The sequence below is a fragment of the Homalodisca vitripennis genome, chromosome 1 (genome assembly GCF_021130785.1).
Source record: "Homalodisca vitripennis isolate AUS2020 chromosome 1, UT_GWSS_2.1, whole genome shotgun sequence".
Lineage (NCBI taxonomy): Eukaryota > Metazoa > Arthropoda > Insecta > Hemiptera > Cicadellidae > Homalodisca > Homalodisca vitripennis.
The window spans coordinates 161,246,497-161,259,639 of record NC_060207.1 but is presented as its reverse complement, the minus strand read 5'-3'; the positions used below and the strand labels follow the sequence as shown (position 1 = coordinate 161,259,639).

The 13,143-nt window shown below is 34.5% G+C and overlaps 1 protein-coding gene across 3 annotated transcripts in view; it reads right to left on the bottom strand.

Annotated features, from left to right (window-relative positions):
- Positions 1-13,143, bottom strand: part of LOC124375224 (protein tincar) — a 450,528-nt gene that overhangs the window by 229,134 nt on the left and 208,251 nt on the right. For all 3 annotated transcript variants that reach the window (XM_046833357.1, XM_046833358.1, XM_046833359.1), the window contains exon 5: positions 11,716-11,736. The gene's annotated coding sequence lies outside the window, so the exon portion shown is untranslated. The remainder of the gene's footprint in view (positions 1-11,715; positions 11,737-13,143) is intronic.

Genomic DNA, 13,143 nt, shown 5'->3' with positions numbered 1-13,143 from the left:
CCGATTAAAGTTCCAATGTTCACATGAGAGTATGTTTGTTTAGTTTAAAACACGTGTTACTCAGGCAGTTATAGTGAAACTAATAACGGACTTCATGGTAGTGGGAGTTTTGAAAACTGTTCCAAACGTGTGCTCTCAGTTAACTTTCGTACGGCCTTACCCCTAATTCTGACCAATTACAATAGGTAATTTTTCAACGCTATCAAGTTAACGATAGTCATATCTCTAGTGCTAACTTTTGTATTATCTGCTAATACATATACAATCGTTCCTATTAATTTACCCACCTCCACAATTAGGATGGGTGACGTACTCAGCTCTAGCAGCTCTGGTATCTTTGGTGGTATTATTATAACATCAATATCAGTTTTAGAATAATTTAAATTAATTACCAGTATAAATATTTAGTGTGTCTGTTCGCAATTTTGGCAACAGGGACTCGATCACTAAAAGGTGATTAAAAGTTATTTGTCCAATTCAGAAGGAAATAACTTCTCCTAGGGTTCAATTCATGTAACATAGTCATTTATGCCAAATAAATTGGAATACCTAAATGATGAATGAGCAGGAATTTTTCTCTCATAAAGGATTGTTCAAAGAACTTACTCCGTGTACCTCATGTACATTGACGCGTCGATTCAACTGGACAGTAATTCCAACGTAATGTTGGCATTTCTTTGCATTACTTTCGGACCAATCTCACTTATAAGTTAAGCTTCCAAAAGGTTATTTTAATCTTTCCTCTGTCGGAACCACCTTCTGAGAGGACCATGCTCCGACAAATCCATTTTGCACAATCCAGTCAGCAATCTCTAGTCATAAAACATCCAACAACCTCTGTCATTTAAAATTGGTAATGAATCGTAATTGTTCAATCTGTTAACAAAATAACAAAAACCACGAAATATCATCACCATACAAGTTAGTAATCTAATAAACTGTACCATACCATCACGTTCTGCTCTTACTGAGATGTCATTGCCAACATGTTCAATTCTAAGCTCAGTTTTACAGTTGTATAACTTCTTCTGTATTATTGACAAATTGAAACAAATTCTGATTCGAATCATTATTATTCAATATTAAGCAAAATATTTTAATTAGATTTCAAGATAAATTCTGCACAATGAATTAGAGTATTAGATGATGATACATAAATAATAGCAAAGTTTTAGGTTACGTCAACGTTTTATACAATGGTGTGAATCGACAGACGGGTTCGTTTCTAAGACATATATCAGTTAGTATATAGCGGTTAGTAATTCAAAAAAGATTGGATCTGTTTATAAAAAAATGTTGCATCGTCTTTCAGAAAGTTTCAAGCGGTTGAACGTATATTTTGTTACAAGACAGGGAGAACAACTTCACTAACTTTGGGTTGCATTAACGAAAGACACTAAATTTGAGATGAATTTAAAGTTTTGGAGTTGCTTTTGTTTTACAAGTTCAAATCTGTTAAGAACTCTTACTACTAACTTTGGTTTTGATATTTTCAATCTACGCGTGGGAACTCAACAATTTATTCTCAATCTCGGCAATACATTTAAAATAATTGTATTACTTAAGTCCTTTGTCTAAGGACTAGACACGTGTTTTTTTTAAATCGAATCCATTGTGTCTCTGCTGTGCAGTGGAAGTCTCTCGATCCGACTTTGAACTTGTACAGATTGTTTGACACTTGTACTTGAAGTATGTCTTAACTAGCATATAGTCACTTAGTATTGAATTCCTAGCATTGTGTATTTCTACTTAGAATCTGAAATTAAGGACTAGTGACCTGTAGAAAACTACTTTTAATTAAGATGTACATGGAGTTTAAGTATAACGGAATAAAATTGATATCTACTGGAGTTAAGTAACTAAGTTGATTACTTTTAGAAAAGTTAATTAGTACGTACAGTGACCTGGGTGCGATGACATTATATTGTGATGAAAATATCTATCAAATTCAGTGGATAAAGTAAAAAAAATTTAATTTAGTACAGGTAAATACGACAAACATTCAAACTAAAATCATGACAACACTATAATACGTGATATTCGTGAATCATTGTGCCAGATCACATCATATCTAGATACGTAGCTTACTGACTTGCTTACAAGATGATACAAGCGTCAAACATACCTATTGCTCAAGTAAAGTTACATATGACATGGAGGCACACTATACACAACAGGTATATCACTTTCGATGTTATCTGAGGCTATGACGTCAAACCATACTGCATCTAAACTTACAGATATATAAGCACGGCGCTACAACTTATATGAAGTACATTCTAAGTAAATTATTAATCATGTCACCTAAGATAACTTACTCGATCTAAGCGATATATGACTCTAGTAGGGACTGCGAAGACTTTGCGACATATGTTAATAAGCGTGACACATTATATGTCACTACTATACTAGCATAGTCATTACAACAATTGGTCCGAACTTTCCTAAGCGACAGATTCACAGGTTTATTTACCCGTATTGTCCCCGTTTAATACGATACTCTACAATTCTAGTAAATAATACACATAAGTTGGGAATGTTGTAAGAACAACTGCGTTTACAGAAAAAATACATTTAAAGATGAAATATTTACTTTAATGATTTTTTGTTTATTTCGTAACCGCATAGTACGATCTGAATGATCACTGTGATGTGAGTCAGATTTCAATTTACATATTACAAATGACCAAGTCGATTACTATAGTGGATATTACTTTTTACATTACGATATCTAAAACGGGTAGACCAAAGCAACAATGACTACATTAGGAAACCTCCGATGTAGATAAGATATTACTACGTTGCCACCACTACGGCAGGTGCTATGGACGATATTAGCACCTGTCCTTGTCGAGCAGCGCCTTTCACCCATCCTGCGGCCGACTCTGGGACAATATCTGGAATTAGTGAAACCAGTTTGGTCGTGTGCAGATTTTCATTATGCTTCCTGATCTTTAAACCTAACGGTGTTATGCGGCTACGTACTCTCACAAGAAATGACATTATGTATCTCAACGTCTTTCGTACTCATTGAGAAGCACAACTCTATGAAAATAACAACGGTACACGGATGACTCTTTAACAGTATGATAGAAAACATCCATTGTACTACATGGTTTAGCGTTCGAATATTAATTAGTAACATGTATTACATTTTGGACTACAACTGACCACATCTAACTATAACAAAGGTAGTATTTAGATTCAGTCTTGGAATATGTAACGAATAGTACGAGTCTCCCTCAGCAAATGGCAAGTAGTAGTTTTTTTTACTCAAAGTTCATAATTATATAGCGCTAATAGTGACGTATAGCAACAAAATATCGTATGGGAGTATAATCGCTTAAGATTGAACTTCAATTAATGTTGAGATTAATGAATTTAGTTGTACTTTTCTAACGGATTAATTCATTGGGCCAACCCCCACTCCTCTGACAATTACATCATCTAAAAAAAATCCATATAACTTAAACCCCCCTTTCAAGTATACACCACCCCACCACCTCAACCCTTATCATCCTCTTCACCTCCCACGCAATACATTTACATTCACCTCACTACATGACAGTTCCTCCCTCCCCCCCCTCACCTTACCCCCCCCAATAGTATTAGTCCCCACCCTAAACAGTACAAGTGACCCCCCCCCCTCTGTCCTTCCATCACAGAAAAAAGACTTTTTCAAGTCACAATGCACAATATACATATAAACATAAGTTGAACCTATTGATCCTCCAGACAGATTGAATCAATCACGAAAGCAGAATCAAAAACCCCCCTCACAGAAGCTGAACTATCCAGAAAACAAAACACAAGACTAACACAAATAAATCTCTCCAGTCGTTCTTCATATAACATAAAACAAGCGTCTTCAAACCCCAAATAACCCTATAGAATTACTTCCCCTTACCAAACCCCCTAGTAAATTTGAGTTGACACCCCCAACCCCATCTAATAAGAGCTATTTATTGAATTTAATAGATTAACCTGTAGCCCCCCCCCTTTAAAAGTTACCCCCAACTCAGAAATAGCACCCCTCAGAAGGACTGTCAATGATACCAGAGATTCTCAATACAACAAAACCCTACCCATCAGCGATTCCCACCCAGCACAACACACCCCCCACACCCCCCCCCACAGGTATAACAGCTAAATTCTGATACTGGTAACCAACGCATTTGGTTCAAAATTACAGAATAATCCAAACGCCCGCGCGGCTGTTCAAAACTATGGACATCTGTCCCCAAACATCCCCCCCCCCCCACTGACAGCATCAATATCAAAGCTAGATACTGTAGAGACTTAAATTACTGGCGACACCTTGCCTTTGAAGTAACGATTCAGTGTTTGATTAAATATTTTTGTCCCGATTATTTGTTTTTGTTTATTCATTAATTTTCAAAATAATTCCACAGGTTTATTGCTCATGTAAAGTTCCTATTTGGTTGTTACAAAGCTTATGCTAGAACATGGTGGTGATTGAGAACACTATAGCAGTTCTCTAAATCCAAAGTAACGTAGTGTGACTATGACTCGCAACAAAAATAGTCCCGATGATATCTGAGGCTGTTTGAGCCAAATCGGCAAAATTAAATGACGAATAAATGTTATGCATATGGTGGCGTGTTGAATTATAGCCATATGAATGTATTGTCTTCCCTAAATTAAATGTTAAAAAGACTTATGAATGAACTGTAAAAAGGATTTATATCCTGTTTGCAGTAACAGCTGATTCAGTAGTTCCGGTGTTTATTGCAACAAACAGTTTAGAAGGACCCATGTAAACTATTAAATGACACGAAAAGAGTGTTTTAGTTTGAGCGTGATTTACAGCCTAGGGTTGAAATTCATGACGGTCTACCCGCTCCAGCCACCATAGAGCGACTACTTTTGTGAGAATTCTTTATGCAGGATTTGATAGCCATGATCTAGAGTTGTTTTAATAATAAATGGTTTTAATTTAATTAATTTACCGTACATAAGACCTCGAGTAATGAACATTAAAATACGACATAGACATTACAACGTGAAAAGTAAAACTAATATTCCCGAAGATAAACTTCCTTAAGCGACATGGTATTCAGTCAGTATTCTACCCGTATTGTCGCCCGTTTATACGAAAAGGTAAATACCGTAACAGCATTCAAACATAAAATATAGAGTATGTTCCATCTACTACATAAGTTGGGAATTGTTAGTAAGAAACTGCGTATTGATCCAGAAAACTAACAATTAAAAATGAAATATTTACATAAACTTTAAAGACTTTTTGTTTATATCGTAACCGCCTATTGGATATTAAGATCTGAAATTATCACGTGAGTGAGATACAATTTCTACAGATCACAAGTTACAATATAGACAAGTCGATTACTATAGTAAGTGGAATATTACTTTTATACATTTACGGATAGTAAAACTGGTAAAAAAAAATAGTTGAGGAAACACACACCGCACTCACATTAGAACTCTCGTGTAGAAGGAAGATATCTCCCGGACCAGCCACCACGTGCCCAATCTCGGACCGGCAGGTGCTAATGAGACGGCAGGTGCCATGCCGAGAATCCTCCACAGCACAGTCCACCTGCGTCTTGTCGAGCCGGCGCCTTTCACCTTTGGCCACCTCTTTGCGGCCGACTCTGGGCCATATCTGGAATTAGGAAACCAGTTTGTCGTGTTGCAGATTTCTCATTATCTTCCTTCTTTAACCTAACGGGTGTTGCGGCTACGAACTGACCCTAACCTGTTATTGACATTATTTATCTGTTGCCACAAGATTACCACTTTCGTCACCTCAATGTGAGGTAGCACACTCATGAAAATAACACTCACACCTCAAAGCCGAATTTATACTACTCCAAAATTACAGTATGATATTCGCAATAACAATATCCGCCCACGTGTATTTTGTTTGTAAACATGGGTTTAGAGGTCGGTAATCCCATAAGAAAGTTGAATTGGTTTTGGAGCGTTTTCTGGATACACTGGGTTGTAACCACTCATCAGCAGAAATAAAAATAGAGCATAATCTTGGATTATGTACAGATGCAATATAATTACGAGTTAAAGATAATTTTACGTAATGGCAGTAGTACTTTTTGTTTTAGAAAAATGTTCATAAAATATACATATTGGTAAATTTTTATAGTAAATATCGTATGGAGTATAACTTTTTGCAATGATGGATGACATTTCACCGTAATGTAGAGTGGATTTTGAATTTGTTTTGTTAATTAACTTTCTCAAACTTTTGGATTATTAAGGCCATGTAATTCAAAATTTAACCGGCTTCAAACTACGAAGCTTGACTATGGTCCCCTGCAGTAAAATTTGACTGTGTTATAGTTTAACACGAACATCTAAGTACATCAAACCCTTCAAAGGTGACTGACGGCGGCTCATGTGTTCAATTCTGATCCTGGGTCTGGCCTCCCGATCTTTATGCAAGTTTTATTGGGAACAGCCCACCAACAACGCTCACAAAACAACGCAACCGGTACCGACCCAACGTGAATGTACAACCCGCCCCAATAATATGGCCAGAGTTCTCTCAACCAGATATCCTGGGTGTCCCTCAGTCAAGTGATTTTTGCCATTAACTACGCGCTGTCTTCAGCAACTCCAAACTACTTTTGCATACTTGTAGCATTGATTTATATTTATATAAATAGATATTTTGTTGAATTGTTTTAGTGAGGTAAAGCAATGAAATGTTATGTCTTCTATTAAGGATTTTTAAATTTTTCCACATGTTACTATAAGGCCAAGGCTATTCAAAATATTTAACAAAGGGTGGAGGATACATAATCTAAAATGCAAACGATTGTCAAAACCATATATTGGACACATTATATTGGGACCTAAAACCCAGGCCGATCCTTCAAAATTAGATTTTCTTAATAAAAACATAGAAAGCACTGAAGACATCATCAAATTCAATAACTGCCATTGGGATTAAATAACACCGGCCTTAGAACATAAACATACAACACATCATATACAACATATACAAAACATTTGTAGTCTGCCGTGTGGAGTGAATGGCTTACGTACGCTGGAAATTTCTCTTAACACAGTGCGAAACATTCATCTTAATCAACTTTTAAAAAAACTTTTGAAATTTTATAAAAGTTCAAAAATTAATCCTATGTACCATTATTAACCACGACAGATTTTCTGAACCAAAAAATGTAAGGGTTAATGTGATAGACTTTTAAACGATATATATTCAATCAACGTATATAAATTAAATACAAAAGTTAGCCGGGCCCAAGGTAGTTAAACAATAAGTCAAGATTTGGTCTAATTGTTTATTTCATACTCGTATTTCAGTGACATCTTCATGGGCATTGACCTTGGTGGCTACAAATATACGCAACCAGAAGATGGATTCTTCGAAACCGAAAGCATGTAACAATCGTGTACCAATAAAAATCAAGAGTGGTCAAAGTGAATTATTATCTTATTAGTTATATTAAACACTTTTTCGGGGCTTCGCATTTTTTATAAATACACTTCTATAATTATTAATTTAACTAAAACAAAAGGAAATACTAATATTAGTTTAAAAATACCAAAATGACTAAAAAATATACATATTTGGCCACCGTGTTTGAAACGTGGGGAAGTATATTTATTAAGTAGACTAACAGAAAGGAAAGGCTTTGAAGTATGTACATAAGGATATTCATATCCTGTAAACTGTTCAGTACAGTAGTGCGGTGGCCATTTCATGATTGGCTTGTTTTTTTTTTTACTAGTTATCAGTTGTATGGGTAAAATGGTAGAAAGAGCGTTTATAGAACCAAGGACGATTCGTGAAGGGTTTGACACGTTACCCGTGCACGATAAGGCGCAGAGCCATATGAAGTAAAGCGACCAATAATCCTTATAATTAAAACATATTATACTGGCCAGCTTTTGATAAATTATTGGTTTATTAAGATTAAATGAACTAAAAGGCCAACCTTTTAAATCGTTTGAAATTAAATTAAAGCGGACAAATAAGAGAACCCAAACAAACCAAATACCACGGCCGATCCCCCAATCATGTTCAAACCCGTATCCATACATAGTTTTATTTATGAAAGCCAATTAACCCCCCTCAAAATGTTCAACTAGCACTTACCCCACCCCTCCCTACTATTTCAATTATTCCATAATTCTGCTTATATCTAATATGCAAATAATTAAGGTGACGTATATCCTTGGCCTCCGAAAATGTAAAACACCCTAGTTGATCCACCTCACTCGCGACTGCCCTCTCTGGTCCCTTCCCCATATCCCCTTATCAGTCGGAAGGAACCGGTCGGTAACCCCCATAGTTAGATACCAGCTACCTTATCAGCACCCCAGATAAGTCTGTTTACAATTTTGGGATCAGATCCTCTGATATAAGTGGTGATTAGTCACCACAGTTAGTATAGAGCGAAGTACATTATTCACAATCCTAACATAGAGCATTCAGATTTTTGGAAAAAGTTAGCACTTAAACATTTTGAACACCTTAAAAAAGGATCACTTATAGTAAAATTTTGCACAAAATAAATTCGACAAAAAATCCATCCATATTTAACTTTATTACATACAAAAATATACTATTTCTATGTGGATTTTTCTAGGCTTGTTTGCCAAAGCCATACTATAATCATATTCCAAGCTTTCCTTTTATTTATTATGTTTTCTTCACTTTTATTTTCCTACGTTGTAGTTATTTTCGGCTGTGTGCAGAGGTAACATCATTGTGGTTTAAATGGCAAATTTGTTCTTGACATAAACGGATGTTTTTTAAATGTAACCAGCCTGGCTTGATTACATTTAGTTTGTGATTAAGGTAGAAGGATATACGCTCAAACAAGACTTCATTATAAAGTTGAGGGAAGTAGTTTAATAATCTAAAGCCTCCCTTTGTTCAAAACTAATTGCTGACGATGGATGATTTAAGGAGGAATGCCAGGAGTTCGGTAATTTGTAATATTTATGATTGTGGAGTTAATAAAAAAACTGTAAACATATAACTTAAAAAAAAAATCCCCCCAAAAAAAAAATTCCCTCTTCTTCAAATAACCGAAGAATATCTTAGACTTGAACTCATTACAGCTACATAAAATAAGAAGTTAACCATAACTTAGGTCGTTTGGACACTCGGATCGTTGGGCACACTGATACTACCTCACACAGACAATGCCTTGTCAGTCATTAAGTTTAATGACTACATTAACACTACAGCTGTCTATTTAACTAACTGTAAGTTCACTTTTGGATTAATTATTGCTTCTCTACGAACACGACTGACACTTCAAGAATCCACGTCAAGATACTTCACACAATATGTGAAATCTTGAAAATATGAAATCTCCTTTAACTTTTTGAACTCGTCAAGAATCGTCAAGAAACATTGTTATTTATTATCATTATTATCAATTTGGTACAATATATATTTTCATACCGTCTAAAGAAGGAGCATTGAAAAACTAATAAAAGGAAGATACATTTTTATTACAGTACGATTTTACACTTGTGTAACCAGTTTGTCATTCTGAAACGGTCTCGAAACAGAAGAATACTTTCCCTTTGTGGAGGAAGGAAAGTTAACCGGGCAAACTTGTAAAGTGCAAATGAAAAAGTAACAGAAGCGACAAGACGTAACAGTTTCAGCCTATCTGGTTACAAGTTGGTATCAGTGACTCAGACTTCAACCCGTATCTCCGTCACGTAGAGCTAGCACTTCCAGTTAGATGAGAGCACTCTCACTCTATTGCAGAGTCGTATCAAATCTATGTGAAAGAAAACTGTTTGAATTTATGATACTCCTCTAAAACATTGTTTTTTCTTTTATACAAAATAATATTTAGTGCATAAATTGACATCAGTTAGTAATGTGCATATATAATATATTGTATAGTAAAAATTAACAAAACCTTTATTAATTGAATTGCTTAAATGACAAGGTTACGAGTTGAGTTGCTAGTTCCGACGTTTTAGAAAAAATCAATGGTACCCTACCAACAAACAGATGTAATTAGCTGTTTTTCTTTTCTCTACAAAAACTACGGTCAAGAATAATGAGCAAAAGCGAGAATTATTTTTCACATGGTGACGTTGATACTTTAAAATCAGCTTGCTTGAGAAATGTATGATATTTTAATTTATTAATATTTTAAATATGTTAACATATAACTAACCGCTATTGCTCTAAGTTCAAGATTATTTAGGAATATGTTTTGGAGTACACCACAAATGTTTTATTTTGATGATAAAGTATCTAATATATTTCTACTTAATCACACATAGAAAGCTTTAGCTTTCATATTTTAAATTAATATGAAAGGAATTAACCATAACATTGAAAACATTGGTGTTGAAAAATAATTAATTAAATTGTTATGTTAAACAACTCAAAATCTTAACAAAAACTTTAATAAATTGGGAGGTATTAACTTATTTAATTATTTAGCCTTTCTATGTGTGAGAAAGGACGACTTTAATCGTATAATCCCTCTATTTTAGACCTGGATATTCTCTCTTTTATAACCCTAACAAGCGTGTATCCTTCTATTCAATGATAATTAAAAACAAGAAACGAATCATTAAAATGTCTGTAGTACTGATTATCAAGTGTGAGATCGAGAGTTTTATATGCAAATTTATTAGGGCATAGTTTACGCGTGTGTTTAAGTGGTGCAGTTTGCCACCACCAGGGGCGTGGCGGGCAGATGTCCACCGCCATATTGACTTGGCTAATTTGCCACCTTTTTGTTTGATTTACTGTTAAACGTTACCCTAGACGTTACATTAGTGTATTACGACTAAAAAAATACATGGAATGATATTCTGAGTAACTCTCAACGATGTAGGAAGGCCACATCCTCTACACGTGATTTAATACTAAAGACAAAAATGTTCCAATAAAGTAACAAATAATGGAAAGCGATAAGAGATTTAAAATAAACATTTCCGACGTAGTTCCGCTGACGTCGATTCCGTAATTGAAAGAGATCACTGAACAAGACTATTAATTAACAACCCTCCCAGACGTGCTCGACTCAAGTTTTCAATTTTCCTTGTTTAATATATACAGTTATTATTCAATGGTTCAGTTGAGTCAAATTTAATAAAATGTAATCGATCAAAATATTTGTTACGCGTTAAAAGTGAATAACCTGGGATTCGTTATGCGTTTACCATATTTACATTTAACACATTTATAATTAATAAAATAACAATCCCGACTGAAGGATATAATGTTCCATTGAATAGTTGATAATACAGTCTCAATATAAGTATTCGATAATTTATTGGGGCTGAGCTAATTAGTGATAAAATATACTATCACTTAACATCTACTGATATAGAAAATATTATTAGCAACCGAGGTACTTTGAGATGTAAAAACAATATTATAAGCAGTGAAAGTAAGTTAGATGAGATATATTATGTATATTTAAATAAGTAGATTACTGCTTATACGAGAAATGTATAGAGGCAGCGGCATATTCAGAATAAGGTAAGGCAGTTGAATTAAACAGAGGATAGATTGAGGCTAATTTTTAAAATATTATGTATTAACGGCACTAAATGCCTGTAAACTTTGTATACATTTTGTTCAAAAACAAGCTTTTTCCTGAGATACCTCCAAAATCCAAATTCGCCTTGAATCTTGGGATACTCATTGTAATTCCTTACGAGTAATTTTGGGAGGAAATACCAAAACATTACCTTTAATGGGCGCCCTTAAACCTGTAAAACAAAACAACAAATCAGACTTGAAACGATAAACACGTCATTTCATGAGTATGTACATTTTAAAAATTAAATATAATACATTTAAAATACACAATATTTTTTGTTCAATAATACCCGATTGGATGAATACATAATAAGTAGTCTGCCAATTTTGCATACCCAGTAGAGATTGGCGAACAATGAAATAGACTTACATCTAAAAATAAGGTAAACACAAAGTCAGTCCACAAAAGAACTTTATATGAATATTTAGAGTTAAATTTGCAGGTTTTCCTATCCATTTATGTACTACATATGCTAAAAACACAATCATTTTATCCCAAACCTATTAGTTTTTTTATCTGGTACAACCACGTTTATAGCAATCAGTTTCGTGAGCCTTACTTGCCTTATAGTATAGTTTAACACGATAATATTACAAGAGTCATGGGAGCAATTTCCAGGCAACGGAAAAATCCGCGATACAAAGGGATAGTAAATGAATAGCGATGCTGTAAGGAAAACATTCAGTGGGTTGGTTCCGAGTTTCTTTGATCCGACGTCTTGACCCCTTCTTATCTAAGCGTGGATGGGCGCTGTGACCCTTCTCCGCTCCGTTTAGTGAGGTCCTGGACTTCTCCACTCACTCGAATGTTCTGGAAGCGCCAGTGGGCCTTATAAGTGCTGCGAGTTGAGTTAAGGCTCCAGAAGTGAACTGTGGAGTGACAGTACTAGAGCGATAATAAATCACCGCGCAGTTGGATTTGTGTTAATAACTATGGACTATTTCAATGTAAATATAGTTCCCTCATGTTAAGATAGTCAATTTAGCTATATAGTGGATTATGACAAAAATAAATTAGTAACAGTTTGTGAAATTTGTAAACAAGTAGTTTATTTAAAGTCAGCCCTAGTTTTTAAGTAGATATTATTCTTATATTTATTTTGCAAGATTAATAAATATTTAGCGGATTCAATATTATTCGAGTATTTCATTCACAAGCAAACCCGTGCGTAACAATATGTTATTGTATATGTATATGTAACAACGGTTTTCATGAACTGAATGTTGTCATTATTTAGTTTTAAATTTTAGATACTGGCTGCATTTTTTACAAACTAAAATGCTAAAGTTCAGTCAGCTGACAATCTCAGTTTCATTCTATATGTAAACAACAGTTTTGGTGAGTGGGGGAGTACGTTCGTCTACCGTGTTTTTTAATTTATGATTTATTTTTAGGATGTCAAAACATAACAAAATAATATATAACATTATTTATATTAATATACATAGAAAGCGTTTACAACAATATAGAATTATGAGAAAAAGCTGGAAACACCCACGTGTGGTTGATGGAAAAAACAAAATTTAAAACTGGTCAAAGAATCAGAAAGAGGCTTTGCAGATCTACTAAAGACGAC